The sequence below is a fragment of the Oenanthe melanoleuca genome, chromosome 28 (genome assembly GCF_029582105.1).
Source record: "Oenanthe melanoleuca isolate GR-GAL-2019-014 chromosome 28, OMel1.0, whole genome shotgun sequence".
Lineage (NCBI taxonomy): Eukaryota > Metazoa > Chordata > Aves > Passeriformes > Muscicapidae > Oenanthe > Oenanthe melanoleuca.
The window spans coordinates 2,156,927-2,169,879 of NC_079361.1; positions in this window are offsets into that span (position 1 = coordinate 2,156,927).

Sequence of the window (12,953 nt, forward strand, 5' to 3'; positions counted from 1 at the left end):
CCCATCTGCAGTGCCACACTGTGATCAGGTGTGTTCCAGTCTGCAGCACAGCGCTCCCATCCTCAAGCACCAGTTCCTCCTCCACAATAACATTCTCATGCCCAGGTACCGTGGTTCCATTTCCAACCACAGGCACTGTGTTCCAGTTTCTAGTCCCATCTCCAGAGCCACGTTCCCATCCCCGAGCACCATGTTCCCAACATTGTATTCCCATCCCCAGTACTGTGTTCCAGTCTCCAGAGCCACATTCCCAACTCCAGGCATCGTGTTCCAGGCCCCAAGCACTGTTCCCATCCCCAGGCACCACAATCCCTTCTCCACTCCATGCTGCCACCCCCAGGTGCCTCTGGCACCTTCCTGACCCCTGAAGGTGCAGCCAGGTGAGCTCAGGCTCTTCTCCCAAGGCCAAGGCACAGGACAAGAGGAAACAGCCCCAAGCTGCTCCAGGGAAGGTTTAGGTTGGAGATCAGCAGAAATTCCTTCACAGGAAGGAAGGTCAGGCACTGGCACAGTGCCCAGAGCAGAGCTGGAGTCACCATCCCTGGGAGTGCTCAGTGTGTGGATGTGGCACTGGGGACATGGATTAGTGCTGGTCCTGGCAGTGCTGGAGTCATGGTTGGACTCGATCCCAGAGGGCTTTTCTGACCCCAGCAATTCTCTGATGCCATGTTCCCATCCCCAATACCACTTTCCTGTCCCCAAATGCCACTTTCCTGTCCCCAGTGCCACTTTCCTGTCCCCAGTGCCATGTTGTTGTCCCCACTGCCACAATCCCATTCCTAGGGCCACATTCCTGTCCTCAGTGCATTTTGCTGTCTCCAGTGCCACATTCCTATCCCAAGTGCCAATTCCCATTCCCATGGCCACATTCCTGTCCCCAGTTCCACTTTGTTGTCCCCAATGCCACATTCCTGTCCCCAGTGCCATTTTGTTGTCCCCAGTGCCATTTTGTTGTCCCCAGCACCACATTCCTGTCCCCAGTGCCATTTTCTTGTCCCCAGTGCCACATTCCTGTCCCCAGTGCCACACTGCTGTCCCCAGCACCACATTCCTGTCCCCAGTGCCATTTTCTTGTCCCCAGCACCACATTCGTGTCCCCAGTGCCACACTGCTGTCCCCAGTGCCAGGCTGTCCCCCTGCCTGGCCCCTGCCCCAGGCTGTGCCTGCCTGCAGGCCAGGCTGATAAAGGCAGGGTGTTGGTCGGGCTCTGGGCTGAAGGAAGGACGAGATAACAGCGGGAACTCCCCGTCACTGCAGGGCTGGGTGATGTTTTTCCCTTCCCTGGTGTGACAGGAGCACACAGAGCCCCGGGCTGGTCCTGGCAGGTCCAGAGGCTGGAATGCTGCTGGCGTCACAGGGGCCAGGACAGGGCCAGCAGGGCAGTCACTGCCCGTGGCCCAGGAGGTGGCCTTGGGCTCTGCTGTCCTTCCAGGGGGTGACACAGCTGGTGGAACCCCCTGCAGGGCTGGGGAAGGTCCCCCCTAATGACACAGGGCCACCAGTGCCAGGGACCCCACACAGGAGGAGGATTCCTGCAGGATTTGGGCACTGCTGCCTGCAACTGCATTCAAAACTGCTGAAAAAGGAGCCAGAGAAATCTCTCTGATCCACGACCAAGGCTCCAAGTAAACAGGAACACGAGGGCTCCCAGGCCAGGCCCCATCGTCCCTCATTGTCCCCTCTGGCAGAGGGCCACCAGCCTGCCTTGTATGGCAGGAAATGGCTCTGTGGGCCACTGGGGGTCATTTCTGCCACTTGGCTCAAACGCCAGCCTGCTCTCACTGGGAGGAGCAGAACGCTCAGCAGAGGGGCTCAACTCCAAAGGGACCAAACCCACTCTTTTTCAGAGCAGATAAGGGGTATCTCTGCCTAGAAAAATTGGCTTTAATGAGTTTTTGGCACCTCTGTGACTTCTCTTCCTAAACACAGCTCAGTTTCTCCAACCAGAGAGCTCCCAGCCAGTGGGGCACACAGCAGCTCCCCCTCCTTGGGTAGGCCCTAAGGAGGCACCCAAAAACACCCAAAAACACCCAAAAACACCCAGTTCCGGGGCTGTGTGGAGTCAGGCAGAGGGGACAGAGGATGAGATGAGTTTTGGGGCACTGAAGGAGTGGGAGAGCAACTCAAGGACAACCTCTGAGTGCCCTGCCCAGCTCAGTCACATCCCGTGGGTGATGCAGGGAAGGGGTTTGGAATTACAGAAATTTTTAGGTTCGAAAAGAGCTTTAAGATCATCGAGTCTAACCATAAGGTCAAGGCCAGGCTGGACACTGGGGCTTGGGGCAGCCTGGGACAGTGGGAGGTGCCCCCATGGCAGGGGGGTAGCACTGGATGAGCTTTAAAGTCCTTTCCATCCCAAACCATTCTGTGATTTGATGATTCTATAACCATCGAGCCTGGCCACAATCGGGTGGTTCGAGGTTTCTCTGGCCCTTTTCAGCTCCACCAAGCCCCACTCTTGGGGGCAAAGCCAGGTCCCAGCAGCTCCGGGCGGCGCAGGCGGGGGATGCTCGGAGCCATCCCCGCTCGCTGATCTGCATTTGTTTGAAGGTTCTTTCACGTCCCCTTTGAGGCTCGTTTCCTGTTCTTTGTAGCAAACAATGGCCTGTCCCCCCCGCCCGGGCCGGGGTGGCTTTATCTCCCCTCCCCTGGGCCGCGCTCCCTCGGGAGCTGAGCTCGATGTTTGCCTTGCAATAAAAGCCCCGCTCTGCTTGCCCCGAGTGGATTTGATGTCTGCGAGATGCATTTGCAGCGATGCCGGTTCTCTGCGCTCGGGCAGATTAACGCCAAGCCGGGAATTTACTGCGGGTGGCAGCGCTGGGAGGCTGGACTGGAACTGCTGACACGGGTTGAAATTCAGGACTGGAGCTTTTCAGGCAAGCTGGAGCACAGATGCCGAGAAAAAACGTATTATCTGTCTGTTATACAACACAATATCACCGGGCTGTGTTTTGCAGTGTTTAACTGCTTCGTTCCTGGCCCGGTGCCTCCTCAGAGTCCCTGGGGAACTCTGGCTGTGCCACAGGAGCTGCTCAGCACCCCTCAAAACAGCCACAGATGTCCTGGTGGCTGGAGATCTCCACCAGAGAAGAGAAGGATCCAGGGAGAGCTCAGAGCCCCTGGCAGGGCCTGAAGGGGCTCCAGGAGAGCTGGAGAGGGACTGGGGACAAGGGATGGAGGGACAGGACCCAGGGAATGGCTGCCACTGGCAGAGGGCAGGGCTGGATGGGATATTGGGCAGGAATTGTTCCCTGGGAGGGTGGGGAGCCCTGGCACAGGGTGCCCAGAGCAGCTGTGGCTGCCCCTGGATCCCTGGCAGTGTCCCAGGCCAGGCTGGACATTGGGGCTGGAGCAGCCTGGGACAGTGGGAGGTGTCCCCTGCCCACAGCATCACGTGGAATCTGAAGTGGGATGGTCTCCAAGGCCCCTTCCAACCCAACCATTCTGTGATTCCACGAGGCTCCAGAGACCCTTGGGGCAGTTGGGAATGGGCAATGGATGTGCAGTGATCTGCAGAGATAGAGGATGGCACCAACCTCACTGAAGATTTACAAGCCAATAGGGAATAACCTGTTGAGATACCAAAAAAACCCAAAACAGTTCCCCTGTGCACCCCAACCACTCCCAAGGAGGAGGCAGATTAGGTTCGTGCAGGCCCTGGTAGCCCTTAGAAGAAATTGGTAAAATCCTGGACTGGTTTGGAGTGGAAGGGACCTTAAAGATCATTTAGTTACAATGCCCATAACTTTGTTTCTCTGGTGGAAATCAGGGATCTAAAACTCTCAGAGTACCCTGGGTCCCTCCTTTCCCCCTGTATCCCAGGTTCCCCCATATCCCATATCCTCCTTCTGCCCCCAGATCCTGATCTGCCCTCTCCCCCTGCCCTGGGTGTTCCTTTTCCTCCATATCCCAGCTCCTCCATCTCCTGCTGTGCCCTGATCTCCCCGTACCCAAATCCCCCCATTCCCCGTTCCCCATATCCCAATCCCCATTTCCCTGTACCCCAATCCCCATTTCCTTGTACCCCAATCCCCCTATTTCCCGTACCCCAATCCCCAATCCCGTTTCCCCAATCCCCAATTCTGTTTCCCCACACCCCAATCCCGTTTTCCCGCACCCCAATCCCGTTTCCCCGTACCCCAATCCCCCCATTCCCCATACCCCAATCCCACATTCCCCATATCCCAATGCCCCGGTACCCCAATCCCCATTCCCTGTACCCCAATCCCGTTTCCCGCACCCCAATCCCGTTTCCCTGTACCCCAATTTCCATTCCCCGTACCCCAATCCCCATTCCCTGTACCCCAATCCCGTTTCCCGCACCCCAATTCCGTTTCCCTGTACCCCAATCCCCATTCCCCGTATCCCAATCCCCTTTCCCCATACCCCAATCCCCTTTCCCCATACCCCAATCCCGTTTCCCCGCACCCCAATCCTTCCATTCCCCATACCCCAATTTCCATTCCCCATACCCCAATCCCGTTTCCCCGTACCCCAATCCCCACTGCCGTTTCCCGCACCCCAATCCCGTTTCCCCGTACCCCAATCCCGTTTCCCCGTACCCCAATGCCGTTTCCCCGCACCCCAATGCCGTTTCCCGCGCCCCAATCCCGATCCCGCTCCTCGGCTGCACCGCTGCCCCGTTTCCCGCAGGGGGCAGCACCGCCCCGGCCATGGGGGGTCCCGGGCTGTGGGGGTGGGGCTGGGGGCTCAGGGGGCCCCGGGATGGGGCTGGGGAGCAGCGAGACCCCCGTGCAGGGGATATTTTACATATACATATACATATACATATACATATACATATACATATACATATACATATACATATACATATACATATACATATACATATACATATACATATACATATACATATACATATATATAATTTTTATATTATATATATATACACACATATATACATCTCTACATCTATACATATAGATATACACACATATATATACATATACATACATATATATGTGTGTGTGTGTGTATATACATATATACATATATATATACACATATACATACATATATACATATATATACACATATATACATATACATACATATATATATGTGTGTGTATATACATATATACATATACATATATATATATACACACACATACATATACATATACATATACATATACATATACATATACATATACATATACATATACATATACATATACATATACATATAGTGTGTGTGTGTATATACATATATACATATATATATACACATATACATACATATATACATATATATACACATATATACATATACATACATATATATATGTGTGTGTGTGGATGTGCGACCCCCAGGGAAGGAGGTCGGGATTTTTTTGTGACTCTTGACGAGGCGGAGGCGCCCCAGGGGTTTGGGTGGCACCAGGGTCCCTCCAGCACTTGGCAGAAGGGTCCGAAACGGGAGCTGAGTCCAACCATTAACCCAGCAACACCACGGTCACCACCCAGCCCTGTCCCCAAGTGCCACATCCACTCTGCTTCGACAGTCTCCGGGTTGGGGACTCCAGCACTGCCCTGGCAGCTGTGCCAGTGCCTGATGCCCCTCCCCGTGCAGGAATTTCTCCCAATATCCCATCTAAACCTCCCCTGAAGGTGTTCCCTCTCCTCCTGTCCCTGTTCCCTGCAGCAGATCCCAAATCCCCCCCGGCTGTCCCCTCCTGTCAGGGAGTTGTGCAGAGCCAGAAATTCCCCTGAGCCTCCTTTTCTCCAGGCTGAGCCCCTTTCCAGCTCCATCAGCTGCTCCTGGTGCTCCAGCCCCTTCCCCAGCTCTGTTCCCGTCCCTGGACACTCTCCAGCCCCTCAGTGTCCTTCTTGGGGTGAGGGTCCCAAAGTGTGCCCAGGACCTGAGGGTGCCAGCAGTGCCAGCACAGGGGACAGTCACTGCCCTGGGCCTGCTGGCCACCCCTGGTCCCAGCCAGGTGCCATCAGCCCTCCTGCTCCCCTGGGCACATGCCAGCCCCTGCTCAGCCACTGTCTCTCTGCCCTGCAGTAATTTGCTCTGCCCTGCAGTAATTAGCTGTGGATTCTGGCATCCCTCTGCCGTGAAACAACAGGCAGCCCCTATCTCAGAGCAGATCTGGAGATCCTTGCAGATCCCTGCTGATCTCCCTGATAGGGAAGCTGAGTGTGCTGGGCAGGTATTGATCCATCCCCACCCTGCACAGAGCCAGGGCCCAGCTGCTCCCTGACAATCCAGCACCACATCCACTGCTTGGAAAGAGAGGGTGGGAATGGCTCTGCCTACAGCCCTAGGGATGTGCCTGGGCTGGGATTTGGGGAGCCAGGGCTGCCTTAGGGCACTGTCCCCTCCTCACCTGCACATGGAGCTGTCACCTCCCAGGCTGTTTGCAAGACTTGGTAAAAATTAATTCCTTATTTTACAATGTCTCCCAGCTGAGCCAGACCAAGCAGCAGCACCAGGAACAACCACAATGGCAATTCCTGCTTGGCACTGCCAAGGGGTCCTGGATCCCATGTAAAGGAACCAACACCCAGAGAGGCCACAGAGAAAACACCAGTCCCAAGTTGCTCACACAGGTGGGAAAAGGACTCCAAGTGCCTCAGGCCCCAAGGTGCACCCCTGATTAGGGTTAAAGAATGCTGCATCTGCTGGGATGGCATTTCCAGGGACCCCAGGAGCACCAGAGAGTCCAGGATTACGACACATTCAAGCAAACAGGCAGGAGGTGTCTGTGTGCAGGATCCTCAAATGTCACCACTTTGGGTTTACAGCTCACAAATGAGGGTTTGAAGCAGCACTCACATCCTCATTGGAATATCACCATGTCCTGTCCCTGCACCACTTCCCTGCCACCTGGATTGTGCTTCAACTGCATCAGGTCTCAGCCAGCTCATGACATTTCTGCTCAGTGTGGCCATGGACAGCTGAACCCTGAGGTCCTTCCCTTCTATGGCCTGGGCTTGCACTTGTCTGGAGAATTTCTGTGAACAGCTAAGAAAAAAATCAGGATTTCTCTGTTTGCTCCCACAGCACTGCTCAGTCAGTTTTTTATAGTTTGTGCTAATATCCTGGTTTTTTTGCAGAACATTGTAGTGAGAGTGTCCCTGGGCAAGCTGGAGCTCCTCCTCATCACCTCTGTGTCCCAAAGCATGAGGAGGCTGCTGTGCTCTGCTCCCTGCCTGCAGTGAGATTTCAGGACATGAAAATAAGATTTGGGAAACATCTGTCTTTGGGAAAGAGTGCCACAGGGAGAGGCACACTGTGGGTGGGATGGCTCCCTCTCCCAGCTCCCATTCCAGTTTCCCAGTCTCAACAACAGGGGAGATAGGCACGGGCTCAGCCTGGAGGCCAGAGCAGCCTCCTCCTCTGTCACCAGCCTTGTGCAAGCCTCTCGCCCTCCCTCCCTCCCTCTGAGGGTGTGGGAGAATTCCTGGCAGGCAGGAGCTGCTCAGGGTCCAGCTGGGCTTGGGAAACAGCTCCAGGAGCACGGGAGAGCCCCCAGGCTCCCTCCTGCAGCCTCTGCAGTCGCCCACATCCCAACCCCTCCAACTCCTGCCTGCCTCCAGAGCTGGGATGGGGTGGCCAGATCCTCCTCAGGATTGATTTGACAGCCTGGAGATGTTTTGATGCCAAACTCCATCCTGATGCAAGCATGAAGTCGAGGGAGTTTCAGCAGCCAGGGGTTATTTTGGGCCCTTCAGCTTCACCTTGGAGTTGCCTGAAGACTCAAACTCTTGGGATTAGTTGGTTTTGTTAGTTGGAGATGGGTTTTAGTTCCTGCAGGGAGAGGCAGGAATTAAAAGAGTAACAAGGTGGTGAAGAATTGGGAAGTTATTAAATGAGGAAAGGAAACATCTCTGCAGGCGAGGGCTGGTGAGTGCCAGGGTAGATGATCAATACAAAGAGTGTTCCCAAACATCTCCACAGGGTTTGTTTGCCCATCAAATTGTACCAGGGGAGGTTCCAATTGGGTATTAGGAAAAATTCTTTCGTGGAAAGAGTGTTCAGGCACTGGAACAGGTTGTCCTGGGAAGTGGTGGAGTCACCATGGCTGAAAGTGTCCAAAAAACCTGTGGAGGTGGGGACAAGGTTGAGCAGTGGCCTTGCAGTGCTGGCTTGATGGTTGGACTCGATGCCCTTAGAGGGCTTTTCCAAGCCCAGGCATTCTGTGAATCCATGTTTGGTGATTCCCATTGTCCCTGGGGCACGCCTGAGAGATTTGGCACAAGTTTGCAACAGATCAGCACTGGCACAACCCTGGAAATGGCATCAGGACCTTCCTATGGAATGTGCACAGTGGGGGAATATCCAGGGACATTCCTGCACCTCCCTGCCCTTCTCAGGCTTTGCCAGTTCAGGTGACAAACTCCCCCAAGAGGTTTTTCCAGTGGCTCTTCAAAGTGTCACCATGTCCCCTGCCCTCAAGGCACTCACACCAAACTTCTGTTTCCAAAAGGGAGGCTGTCCCAAATATCCACCTTCCTTTATCTATGTAGGAAGGCAGATCCTGAAAGCACCTGGGATGGGATGTGCTTCTTTGAACAGAGGTGGGAAACTCCACAAGACACAGGGATGTGCACTGGGGATGAGCAGGGTGGGATGGGGGATGCACTGGAGTGGGCTGGAGGATGGGAACAGGGAACAGCAACCTGGGATTTCCCATTCCAGAAGGGAAGAGCTCCCAGTGCAGCCATCAGGCAGCAGGGAGGCAAGGGGACACTGGCTTCACACTGCAGGGTTAGATGGGATATTGGGGAAAAATCCTTCTTTGTGAGGGGGATGAGGCCTTGGCAGTTTGCCCAGGTCTAAAGGCTGTGGATGCCCCTGGATCCCTGGAAGTGTCCAAGGCCTGGTTGGATGGGGCTTGGAGCAGCCTGGGATAGTGGAAGGTGTTGCTGCTCATGGCAGGAGGATGGAACTGGATGGGCTCTTTAGGGTCTGTTCCAACCCAAACCATTCTGGGATTCTAAGAGGAGGTGCTTTTCCAGCCAGCAGCTAATTAAACAGAACCTTGTTGCTGTAGAATATAACCACAAAAATAATCTTTAAAAGGCTCAGATAAACATGGGCAGGTCCTGACTGGTTAAACATGATGGCTCAGGACCTCCAGCTAAAGAAGTATTAAATCACTGACCACCAGAGGATGGGGCAGGAGGCAAACCTGTGTCTGCCTGCTTAGGAACTTCCTAAGGCTCCAATTCCCCTCCTGAGCAGAGGCAGCAGCTCCTGCTCTCAGCCCAGTGGAGCTGGGGGTCTCCTGCTTGAGATCTCACAAGCCTGCATGGAGAATCTCTGTTTCCCAGGGCTGCTTGCAGGCTCTGCTATCAAATCTCTCCCAGGACTTGCACAAACCACCAGGGTCTCCTGCCAAAGCTTTGCACCACTCGGGGATTGCAGTGTGGGATAGCACAGCTCTGAGCTGCTGCCAGCTGGGATGGGGAGCTACAGGCTCAGCCCGAGCAGAGAGGAACTTTCTCTGCATCCCCTTCCATTTCCACATCTCTTCAGAGTTAACATTCCAGCAAATGTCCCTTTCTAGAAGGTTCAAGGCCAGGAGCCACTGGGGTAGTGGAAGGTGTCCCTGCCCAGTGAATGAGATGGGCTTTAAGGTCCCTCCAACTCAAACTCTTCCAGGATTTTATGAAATAAGGGTGACAAGTTGCTGGCTGCAGGGGTTTGGTTTGGTGAGAGGAGCCTCCCTGCTCTGTGGCTGCTGAATCTGAAACCTTCCAGGACTGCAGGCAGCCCTGTGGCTGAGAAAGCCCTGGCTGTGCTGTGCATGGCCAAGGTGATTTCTCTCCCTCCTGATTTAGATATTTTCATCTACAAGAAGGGGAGAGTGGGGCAGGTCTCTGCTCAGCCCCTGCAGGTCCAGCAGCTCCCAGTGAGTTACACAAGCCAAAGCCTCTCTGCACACCTCACAGTGCTGCAGGCACATGTGACAGATGACAGAACGTCCTTTAATTACTCTGTTCTTGTCACCATCAGCAATTATGACATTTGCTTTCAACCAGTCAGGATTTCAAAACAAGCCCGGGGAGGTCAGATTGACAAAACCTCCTGGGCTGCCTGGTATGGCATCCTGCCTGGAGCACAGGGCTGCCTGGGAGATTGCTCAGTGCTGAGGGATTGCTGGGGAATCTCCCCTGGACCCTGAGACCAGCCCTGTGGGGCCTGACAAGGCTTGTGCTGTGCCCCTGTGGAGGCTGACTTGCACAAGCTGTTGCACAGAGCAGGTGTTTCAGGCACTGGAAGCTCCAAAGCCACACCTGGCGTGGGGTGCTCCTGGCTTTAATGCTTCTCCTGCTGCTGCTGCTGGTTTTGGTTGCCTGGAGCCCCTGCCCTGCCTGATGAGGAAACTGAGATATTTCCAACTCTGCAGAAGAGAAAGGAATGGGGACATTGCTCCTGAGGGGCTCTGAGGCAGCAATGAAGGCAAATGCTCCCATTTGGCTGAGCAAGGCACATCCAGCATTAGCACATCTCCTGCTGCTCTTGTTATTTCTTCCTGACCACAATTTGTTAAACAGCTCCCCAGCCAGGCAGAGGACAGATTCCTGCCTTGTGGAGCAAGAAGGAGAGGGATTATCTGACTGTTCAGCATTAGCAGGTCACCTGCCTGTGTTTTTATATCTGGAAGCAGGAAATTGCAGCCCTGAAGTACCAAAAGCTGAGGATGGCAGTGGGATGGAGCCTGTCCAGGCAGCTCCAAAGCTTTCCTGGGCATGGACAGAGTGCTGCAGCAGGGCAGCAATGAGCCCAAATGTCTGCTTTCCCTTCCTGACTCCCCTCTGCCTGCTGAGAGAATGGAGCTGTCATTTGTCTCCATCCACCCCAGGGCTCTGACTCACTGTGCTGAGCCAACAGCAGTGGGAATGTGGGATGCCAGCACTCCCACCTCATCCTCCCTGCCCTGCTGCTGCTGCCCCCCTGCCCACAGCAGCCAAAGCAATAAATAAGCACACGTGGTCCTGGACCACAGCAGCTGCAATTGTTATCACTTACCAAAAATCCCTCGTCAGCAGCAGTTTGGGTGGAAATCTCCATCCAAGGTGCCACAGGACAAAGCAGGTAGGAACAGCCTGGAGTTCAGCAAGTTTGGATTCTCCCAAACTCACCTGCCAGTCTCCTCTTCCCAGTTTTTGGTGGCAGCAGCAGCAGAACTGCCTGCCCAGCATGGCAGTGGGCACACAGCTATAGAACCCTGGCAGCTGGGCCCTGAGGCTGCTGCTGCTTCAGCTCCTGTGAAGCCCCTGCTCTGTCCCTCAGCTTGGATGAGCCTTGGGACACCCTGGGATAGTGAAGGTGTCCCTGCCAGTGGCCTCAAGGTCCCTCCCAACTGAAACCCTCCAGGATTCTGTGGCTCCAGTGCCTGCTGCCAGCTGTCCCAGTGAGAACCTTGGCACCCAGTGCCTGCCCCAGGGGTGACAGAGGAGCAAAGGAGCTGGGATGAGGCTGCCCAGGCTAAACCCTGTCCTGTGTCACAAAGCCTGGGACATTGCAGGAGGGCATCAGTGCCAGGGAGAGGAAGGGAGCAGCTGAGGGGACAGGACAGTCCCTGAGGAATACCATGTGTCACTGACCTCCACTGAGCTAAGCAGAGCTGCCTCCTGTGAGCAGCCAGGTGGGGAGGAGGCAGCAGGGCTCAGCAAGGAGGTGAGGACTCCAGACAAGCTTTGAGAGAAAGAAGTTTCAAATACAGGGAGGATCAGAATCACAGAGTCCTTAAAGCTGGAAAAACCTTTAAGATGATCAAGTCCAAGCATCAGCCCAGCACCACCACTGAGTTCTGACCATGTCCCCAGGAACCACATCCACACTGCTTTTGAGCACCTCCAGGGATGGTGACTCCACCACTGCCCTGGGCAGCCCATTCCAATGCTTGACAATCTTTCTGTGAAAAAAAAAAAAAAAAAAAGCCTCTCATTTCCAATGTAAACCTCCCCTGGAGCAACTTGAGGCTGTTTCCTCTTGTCCTGTTGATCATTGCCAGGGAGCACAGCCTGACCCCCCTGGCTGTCCCTTCCTGTCAGGGAGTTGTGCAGAGCCACAGGGTCCCACCTGAGCCTCCTTTTCTCCAGGCTGAGCCCCTTTCCCAGCTCCATCAGCTGCTCCTGGTGCTCCAGACCCTTCCCCAGCTCTGTTCCCGTCCCTGGACATGCTCCAGCCCCTTCAGGTCTTTCTTGTCATGAGCAGCCCAAATCTGCCCCCAGGATTTGAGGTGGGGGCTCAGCAGTGCCAGAACTCGGGATCTCTGTGTTACTTCTCACAGAAGCTTCACCCTGTGCTCCCTGGCACCCTCCTGCCCCCAGCCCACCCCTGTGTCAGCATCCCCAGCATCCCAGCCCCTGCTGACCACAGGCAGGAGGATGTAAACATTAGTTTGGAGTGAGGACTCAGCAGGAAACCAAGCTCTCTTTATGACCTAGTTATTGATGAATCAGGGAAGGTGACACCCTGCCCAGTTATTTACCCACTGCATGGCACAGGATGTAGCAGGGATGCTTGGACACTTTGCTCACCCCAAGGATGCCAGAGGTTTTAGGGTGGGAAAACTCATTCTTCTTGATGTTCACACAGACCAGGCATCACCTGTGTGGCTTCTTCTTCCCAAATCCATCTCTGCCACCTTCCCTGCCTCTCTTCTCAGGAATGGGCAAGTCACCACTTGTTTCCTACTGAGATTCCCTGCGGAATTGGGGAGCTCCTTTCAGCCTGGGAGAGCTTTCAGAGTCGATTGGGAATTCCAAGTGAATAAAAAGCAAATGCGTCCCAGACTCCCTCACCATCCAGGGGTGGGAGCAGCTCTCTGGGATCCCCTCTCTGGGATCCTCTGCTCCAAGTCTCTCCTAGAAGGACACTGAGCCTGGACTTGGTGACAGGTAACGGAGGCTCCACCATGGTGCAACATCAGCTGCTGCAGTGCTTAATTACCCTCATTTCCAAACCCA